The following is an 8735-nucleotide window of genomic DNA, read 5'->3' on the forward strand; positions in this document are numbered from 1 at the left end:
CCATGCGCGTCATTATGCAACTGCTGATGGCGGATAAAGTCGGGGGTCTGGCGCACGTCTCCCGTCAGTGTTACGGCACCTATAATTTCACGATCAATCATCCAACATTTAATGTTTCAAACGCACCTGAAAGCCCTTGAAAGTGCGTCTATGCCAGGTTATAATATGCATTCAAGGAACGTCTTTTAATCAAGGAATGCGCGGCATTATGTAACTGTACTTGTGCGTGTGGCTGGTAGAATTGGGGATCTGGCGCGCATCTTTCCTCAGCTGTTACTTCAGCATCAGAAACCAATGGTGTAAAAGGGGTCGGTAATACCTTGACAATGTGGATGTGCCAAGGTATACTGTGCATTCGAATAAACGTTCCCTTATGTAACGACGCGCATCAAACAGACAAGATGGCGCCATGCTCTGACAACTGTAACTTATCACAAAGGCCGCCTCTGTCTGGCCACTTAGTTACTGAGTTGCGTTCGCAACTCCTTATCATCATTATTTTCATAACTTCTTTCAGATCTGTCCGCATGGACTGATTGTATATACTACGAGTACACGTTCTTCTCTACCTTCCTGTAAACTTAATTACTACGTGATTAGCTGCATATCACTCGTCTGTGTTCACATCTTCGTACCCTGGAGATGCTATTTATCAGCAATTGTAATTTCGTCACCTGCCTTGCTCTCTTATGGTTATAATCACTCAGCTTGGGTCACTTCCTTTTGACATGCCGCTACTTTGTGATTTTAAACCTCGTCGCCCCACTGACTTCAACTTTGCGTATAAAATTCCTTTGGCATGTGCAATTCACACCTTTTGGCATGCTCTTGCCCCTCCAAATGGACATCACGCATGGAATGGAGATGGACAATTTCCAGTTTCCTCCTCCCCCGTAGAAACATCCGGCTTGGCCACGTGAACTTCATCTAAACCATCCCATTGGTTGTCTGACCGCGACATGGTAATATAAGGGAATGCATGTCACTGCAATTTCATCATCACAGACCAAGTGTCTTAGTGGATCACTACCAGTCAGCGCTGGCAATCACCATTGGCAAGTGAACTTTACTTTTATTTCTTCTCGTTTGTTCTTAATTTCTGCATTTTTCAGTCATTTACGTTGCTCACTTTATCAAACTGATACTCAACATTACTAGGTTTATTCCCTAAATAGACATATCGTATAAGCAGTTTATTTCTTAATTTGTTCAAGACTGTGACATCCAGACCAATCATTCCCAGAAAGTAAGTGTCCCAGCACTATCATCAAGTATGCCTTCCACAAACATTTCGGTCGTTTGTCAAAAGTGTAAAACATATTACAAAGGCATCGCGCATTTAAAGCAATGTTATCCTGGTAGCTCTACTCCTGGTCTACACGCCATACACGCCCAAAATCGCCGCCGTAGCGAGTCCTATACTGCTACACAGCTGGTGTCAATGTCGGCTCTACTGGCATTTTGTGGCACATACAGTGTCAACAAAAATCAAATCCCTGATTACATCAGGGTACTTAAACACTTTGGCCACACAATTCAAGGAGAGGACGCATCTGCAGCCTCTCCTTCAACTAGTAATCCAATGCCGAGTACCAGTGCTGGTTTAACTGGGTCTACCAGAAGTGGTACTCGGTATAATTACAAACAAAACACAGTCAGGGCTAATCTTACAAACACTGGCTTATACGATAGGTTCCCTGAAAGTGAGCCGACACTTTCAGGGTTTTATCAATATTTAACCAATATTCTTAAAAAAGCAGGGCGTAATGCTGGTGACACGTGTCGCCGCGTTTCTAAGTTTTTCTATTATATCCAAAAACATGTTTTCCCAAATAGTAATATGGCTTGTATCAACTTTGATATATTTGAGCATGTAGATGAAATTCATTATTTTAACACGGTCCTTTCACAAAATGGGGTATCTGCAGGTGGCATTAAAAATTACATGTCAGCTGTCAAATCCTTTCTCAGCTACTGCCAAACGTACGTTCAAATGTCCCCAAGGGTTTTCGATAATTTGCGTAGGTTTACAAGTGCTACGCATTGTTCATATACAGGTGTCTCTAGCCAGTATAAACGCGAAGAGGTCCGTAAATCTGTTACAGAATTCAGAGATGAAACCAAACAACCGCCGCCCATTTCCGTTGTTCAAAAGGGGTACACCGATCCTGCAACCAGACAAGAGGTGAGGGACATCCTGGACCGGGCCAAGGCAGATCAACTTCCATCTGAGGACGATCAGCGCCTGGTGATGCGGTACTTGTCTTGTGGGATAATTCAACTTGGACATGCCCAAAGACCTTCAGTGCCGTCGTGTATGAAGTTGGCAGATTTCAATAAGGCACGGTGTGTTGCCGGGAGGTACCAACTTTCTTTCATGGACCACAAGACGTCCATGAGCTTCCTGGTCACCCTAAGCTTGTCCAAAGAGGATTACGACATGTTCAGGGATTACCGTCAATATGTACGTGGTGACATGCCTGAAGATGCTCTACCGGACAAATCGCCTTTCTTCAGGAGAGTGGACGGCACTGAAGTGGGGAATATGTGTCTCGAGTTGGCCCGCTATCAGAGGACAAGAGGTTTCCTTAAACCCAACTTCGAAAACGAACGGAGGACATTTACGGCCACGGATGTTCGGAAAGCTTTGGAGACTGAAGTGGCAAGGCAGCATCCCGATGATGCTGCAAAACGTAAGATGGCCAGTGACTATCTTGCACATGGCCAAAAGACTGTCAGTAGGTACTACGCTAAGAAGACTCCCTTACAGGCTGCTAGTGAGTGTGCTTTTGTGCAAGATGTTATCCAACAAGCAGCGGGTACATCAAACGCTGAGGAATCTGCATCGGCGTCAGTTCCAACAGATTCCTCCAGCCAGCTCCAGCCCCAGACCCAACCCCTTGAAGGTAGGGGGAAGGGAAAAGGGAAAAGCAAAGGAAAAGGCAAGCTCATAAAGCCCAAAAGGTGAGAAACAAGTAGATGAAAGTGAAAGTAGACCGGAAAGTTGATAAAGCCAAACCCGTAGGATAGAAGTAGTAGGTTATAGCCTGTAATTCCATAACCTTATGTCAGTTTCGACCCATTAGGTTTATACAGCAGTAGTAAAGGGGTTCGCTGTTCGAACTTGCTGTTGTGGGAATGGTGCAGGAAAAGCTACATGACACTAGACCAGAGAGTAGATCAAACCAAAACCGTAGGATAGAAGTAGTAGGTTATAGCCTGTAATTCCATAACCTAATGTCAGTTTCGACCCATTAGGTTTATACAGCAGTAGTAAAGGGGTTCGCTGTTCGAACTTGCTGTTGTGGGAATGGTGCAGGAGAAGAAAAATGGCACTCTTAAATGAGCAACCTCCACGTGGTGAGTGCTGGTTAACACAAATAGCTCATAATGTATTTGGTTCAGTTATACAATTCTTTATGTATCTAATGTGTTATGTCTTTTTCAGATATATTTTTCTATATCCATTCTGCGCTACATAAGTCAAATTTCAAATGCAATGCAATGTTTCGTTCATGTGGTTTCGCAAAAGTCTATTTCATGATATATTTGGTTCAAACATACAATTCTTTATATATCTAACATACTATATCTTTTTCAGCTATATTTTCTTTCTACCAAAGATGCTAGGCATGTCCGTAGGTGATGCCGCTTGTCCGTTCCGTCGCAACGGCGCCGGTAGCGGAAGTAGACTTTCGTTCTAATTTCGTTATCCCTCATTGGATTTCTAATATCTATGATTCATTTGAAAGGTCTCTTCATGGGTTTTCTGGCGATGCATAACATGCACGTCTGCAATGCTGTGCACAGCTGCAACCGTCTGCATATAGTGCCGCTTTTCTATCCGGCTTGACTTCCGCCGCCGACTCATGTCGACCCCACCAATAACCCCTTATAATATCTCTCTCCTTTCGAAGATCGCTATCATCTACAGTGCATGTGAAAGCCCATGCAAATGGGCTTCAAGACGATGTAAGACAAGCCCATGTGCACTGGCATGGCAAGCTACATACGTCTGCGTGTCATGCCGCGTGTCCCGTGCGTCGCCAACACCATCAGTGCGTTATTTCTTGGTTAATCATGTGTACATGTCTGATGCGACTTTCAGTATCTTATATTCATTAGAAAGAACATTTCAATTCGCTTCTGGTGGTGTATGGCATGTGCATGTGCGACGTTGAGCAAAGATGCTAGGCATGTCCGTAGGTAATGCCGCTTGTCCGTTCCGTCGCAACGGCGCCGGTAGCGGAAGTAGACTTTCGTTCTAATTTCGTTATCCCTCATTGGATTTCTAATATCTATGATTCATTTGAAAGGTCTCTTCATGGGTTTTCTGGCGATGCATAACATGCACGTCTGCAATGCTGTGCACAGCTGCAACCGTCTGCATATAGTGCCGCTTTTCTATCCGGCTTGACTTCCGCCGCCGACTCATGTCGACCCCACCAATAACCCCTTATAATATCTCTCTCCTTTCGAAGATCGCTATCATCTACAGTGCATGTGAAAGCCCATGCAAATGGGCTTCAAGACGATGTAAGACAAGCCCATGTGCACTGGCATGGCAAGCTACATACGTCTGCGTGTCATGCCGCGTGTCCCGTGCGTCGCCAACACCATCAGTGCGTTATTTCTTGGTTAATCATGTGTACATGTCTGATGCGACTTTCAGTATCTTATATTCATTAGAAAGAACATTTCAATTCGCTTCTGGTGGTGTATGGCATGTGCATGTGCGACGTTGAGCAAAGATGCTAGGCATGTCCGTAGGTAATGCCGCTTGTCCGTTCCGTCGCAACGGCGCCGGTAGCGGAAGTAGACTTTCGTTCTAATTTCGTTATCCCTCATTGGATTTCTAATATCTATGATTCATTTGAAAGGTCTCTTCATGGGTTTTCTGGCGATGCATAACATGCACGTCTGCAATGCTGTGCACAGCTGCAACCGTCTGCATATAGTGCCGCTTTTCTATCCGGCTTGACTTCCGCCGCCGACTCATGTCGACCCCACCAATAACCCCTTATAATATCTCTCTCCTTTCGAAGATCCCTAACATCTATAGTGCATGTGAAAGCCCATGCAAATGGGCTTCAAGACGATGTACGACAAGCCCATGTGCACTGGCATGGCAAGCTACATACGTCTGCGTGTCATGCCGCGTGTCCCGTGCGTCGCCAACACCATCAGTGCGTTATTTCTTGGTTAATCATGTGTACATGTCTGATGCGACTTTCAGTATCTTATATTCATTAGAAAGAACATTTCAATTCGCTTCTGGTGGTGTATGGCATGTGCATGTGCGACGTTGAGCAAAGATGCTAGGCATGTCCGTAGGTAATGCCGCTTGTCCGTTCCGTCGCAGCGGCGCCGGTAGCGGAAGTAGACTTTCGTTCTAATTTCGTTATCCCTCATTGGATTTCTAATATCTATGATTCATTTGAAAGGTCTCTTCATGGGGTTTCTGGCGATGTATGACATGCACGTCTGCAATGTTGTGTATAGCTGTCCAGATTTGATGCCGCATGTTAGTTCCGTCGCAAAGGCGCCGGTAGCGGAAGTAGACTTTCGTTCTAATTTCGTTATCCCTCATTGGATTTCTTATATCTATGATTCATTTGAAAGGTCTTTCCATGGGGTTTCTAGCGATGTATAACATGTACGTCTGCAATGTTGTGTATAGCTGTCCGTATGTAATGCCGCATGTTAGTTCCGTCCCAACGGCGCCGTTAGCGGAAGTAGGCTTTCGTCCTAATTTCGTTATCCCTCATTGGATTTCTTATATCTATGATTCATTTGAAAGGCCTTTCCATGGGGTTTCTAGCGATGTATAACATGCACGTCTGCAATGTTGTGTATAGCTGTCCAGATTTGATGCCGCATGTTAGTTCCGTCGCAACGGCGCCGTTAGCGGAAGTAGACTTTCGTTCTAATTTCGTTATCCCTCATTGGATTTCTTATGTCTATGATTCATTTGAAAGGTCTTTCCATGGGGTTTCTAGCGATGTATAACATGCACGTCTGCAATGTTGTGTATAGCTGTCCGCATGTACTGCCGCATGCTATTTCCGTGTCAACGGATCGGTAATCGGAAGTTAATTTCGTTGATAATTTTTATATCGTTTTCTCGTTCCTAAATGTCCATAATGCGTATGAATGCCCTTTCAAATCTGCTTCTAACGACGTATCACATGTACATATACAATGGTTTTTGGAGAGGCTACACACGTCCGTATATACCGCCGCTTTTCGCGTCTACGGCCTTTCAATGGCGCATTTGCTCTCGTGTTGCCTTATTGCGTCTTTTTTGCTTCTAACTGCAGCACTCTAGTCTGTAGCATACATTTTTTGGTATCATTAGAAAGCTCTTCTGGTGACGGCAACAATGGTGTAAGCAGATTTCATCTATTCTGAAAAGTAAAGTATATTGCACAATTTGTTCGAAAAAATAGTCGTTTTTTACTGTACTTTTTAAAAAAATACTATGTAACTTCTTTTCTAAAAGTCAGATGTCAAATTGGATGGTATTGCCAGAAAGCCCATTTAATGGCGGAGGTACATGCAAAATTTCGTTGCTCTATCTTTTCAAATAAAGTAAATCTAAACTTTTTAAAATGTGTACTATCGTCAGGTGAAAGTTTAACTATCCAACGTATTTACGTACTTTTCTACACAAGGGGAACCCGAGCCAGCTTGGCCACTGCTCGGAAAATGCCTACGTTCCCCGGGCACGAACGTAGACGGGACGGGAACGGAACGGCGATGCGGAAATTGCGACGCTGCCCTCTACGTCTGCCCACGGAGGTTGGAAAGTATCAAGGTTGTGCATAGGGGGATAATTCCGACCTCCACCATGATCAAGCACTTGGTTGACGTGGTGGTTAGCGTGAGCAACGGCGCGCGACGTTGTTCATACTATTCATCATTCGTTCTGCCGAAGACGCTCGATCCATAAGCGGCCATGGTGTAGCAAAACGGAAAACTATCGAGTCTTGACAGGGGGCTCAATGGCGAGTTTGCGAGAAGCAGAACGATATGCTGGTGTTGCATAGCAGGCGAGGGGACGATCCCGAGAGGAGAGTCGATGATGGTGAAACGGTAGCTGGCGCAGGCAAACCCGTTCGAGTCTTGATTTGCCCGTGAGCAAGTGTAGACTCTGCTGACTTTTGCCTAGAGATGGGTGATAGTGTCGGAAGCAGATCGACATGCTGGTGTTGCATAGCAGGCGAGGGGACGATCCCGAGAGGAGAGTCGATGATGGTGAAACGGTAGCTGGCGCAGGCAAACCCGTTCGAGTCTTGATTTGCCCGTGAGCAAGTGTAGACTCTGCTGACTTTTGCCTAGAGATGGGTGATAGTGTCGGAAGCAGATCGACATGCTGGTGTTGCATAGCAGGCGAGGGTCGATCCCGAGAGGAGTGCCGATGATGGTAAAACGGTAGCTGGCGCAGGCAGACCAGTTCGAGTCTTGACAGGAGGCTCTAGGTCGATTTGGTGGTAATTGTTCATGATTTGCCGTGTCAAATCTTTGCGATTCCCTAAGGTGTGGCATATGGGAAATGAGCGGTTTATTGCTGTAGTGTCTACAGCTACGTGAGACATCTACTTGATGGGTAGATGCGACGGCATGACATGCCAGACGGACATTGACGTTTTGTTATGCATGTTGATGTAAAGCGTAGTGTGTGTTGTTCACGTGTAGCAGCTCAACTGCCAACAGTACTTGAAGAACCACGACCTCCTTCCTACGTCGACTCAAGTGTGCCTTCACAGCAATCAGACTTTGGAATGAAAGTTGTATCCTTCCAGGTTTCATGATTTGTATGATACATTTGTGTTAACATATTTGAGGTATCTGTCCATTATGTACGGCAATTGTATGGGTATTCAATAATTCGTGAGCTATGGTTATCATGGTGCATGATAACGCTGTTCCCTTCTAATCCAAACCATTAACCTCCAATCAAAGTAACATAAAATTAAAACGGAAAGTCCACGTCCTTCTCTCTACACCAAATCACTAACCCATTCCGAATTAACCTAAATGACATAACCTTAAAGCTAAAATCATCAATACCGACAATGTTAAAACTAATCCGCTAACCCAAACCTAAATGACATAAATTTAAAGCTAAAACCATGAATACCGCGGTGCGTATAACTGAATAATAAACACTGACAATGACAGAACGTAAAACTGGAGATAAACGCCAAACTAAAAGGACAAAAGTAACACCGCCTAAACCACTTAACCCCAAACCAAAAACATTAAATTAACGTGAAAAAATTACCAAGAGAGAGAGAAGGTGACTACGAAACTCAAACATTACCAACTCAAACCAAAAACACCTAACACCACTAATAAAAAACTAAAAGCGCGAAATAAACAAAGTAGGTGGAAAAGGGTAGATGATGTAACCCTTGACCCAAGTGAAATGGTATACTTGCATCAAGGTCTACAAAGTCAGTCGTTCGGCCGAGGCATTGATAATATGTTACCGGGTGAAGGTGCCATATTTTCAATGCCTACAAACTGGCCCGGAAAAATTGTCTTTAATTCCAGCTGGTGTGATGCTTAGTACCGGGTTTCCATGTTTGCCGATAGTTTGATGTTGCATGGAAATGTAGCCTTGGTATTGTCTTTAGTTCCAGCTGGTGTGATCCGTACTCCCGATAGTTTGATGCTGCATGGAAGTTGTTTGATGTTGTATGGAAATGTAGCCTTGGCATTGTCTTTAA

The sequence above is a fragment of the Haliotis asinina genome, chromosome 6 (genome assembly GCF_037392515.1).
Source record: "Haliotis asinina isolate JCU_RB_2024 chromosome 6, JCU_Hal_asi_v2, whole genome shotgun sequence".
In the NCBI taxonomy this organism is placed as follows: domain Eukaryota; kingdom Metazoa; phylum Mollusca; class Gastropoda; order Lepetellida; family Haliotidae; genus Haliotis; species Haliotis asinina.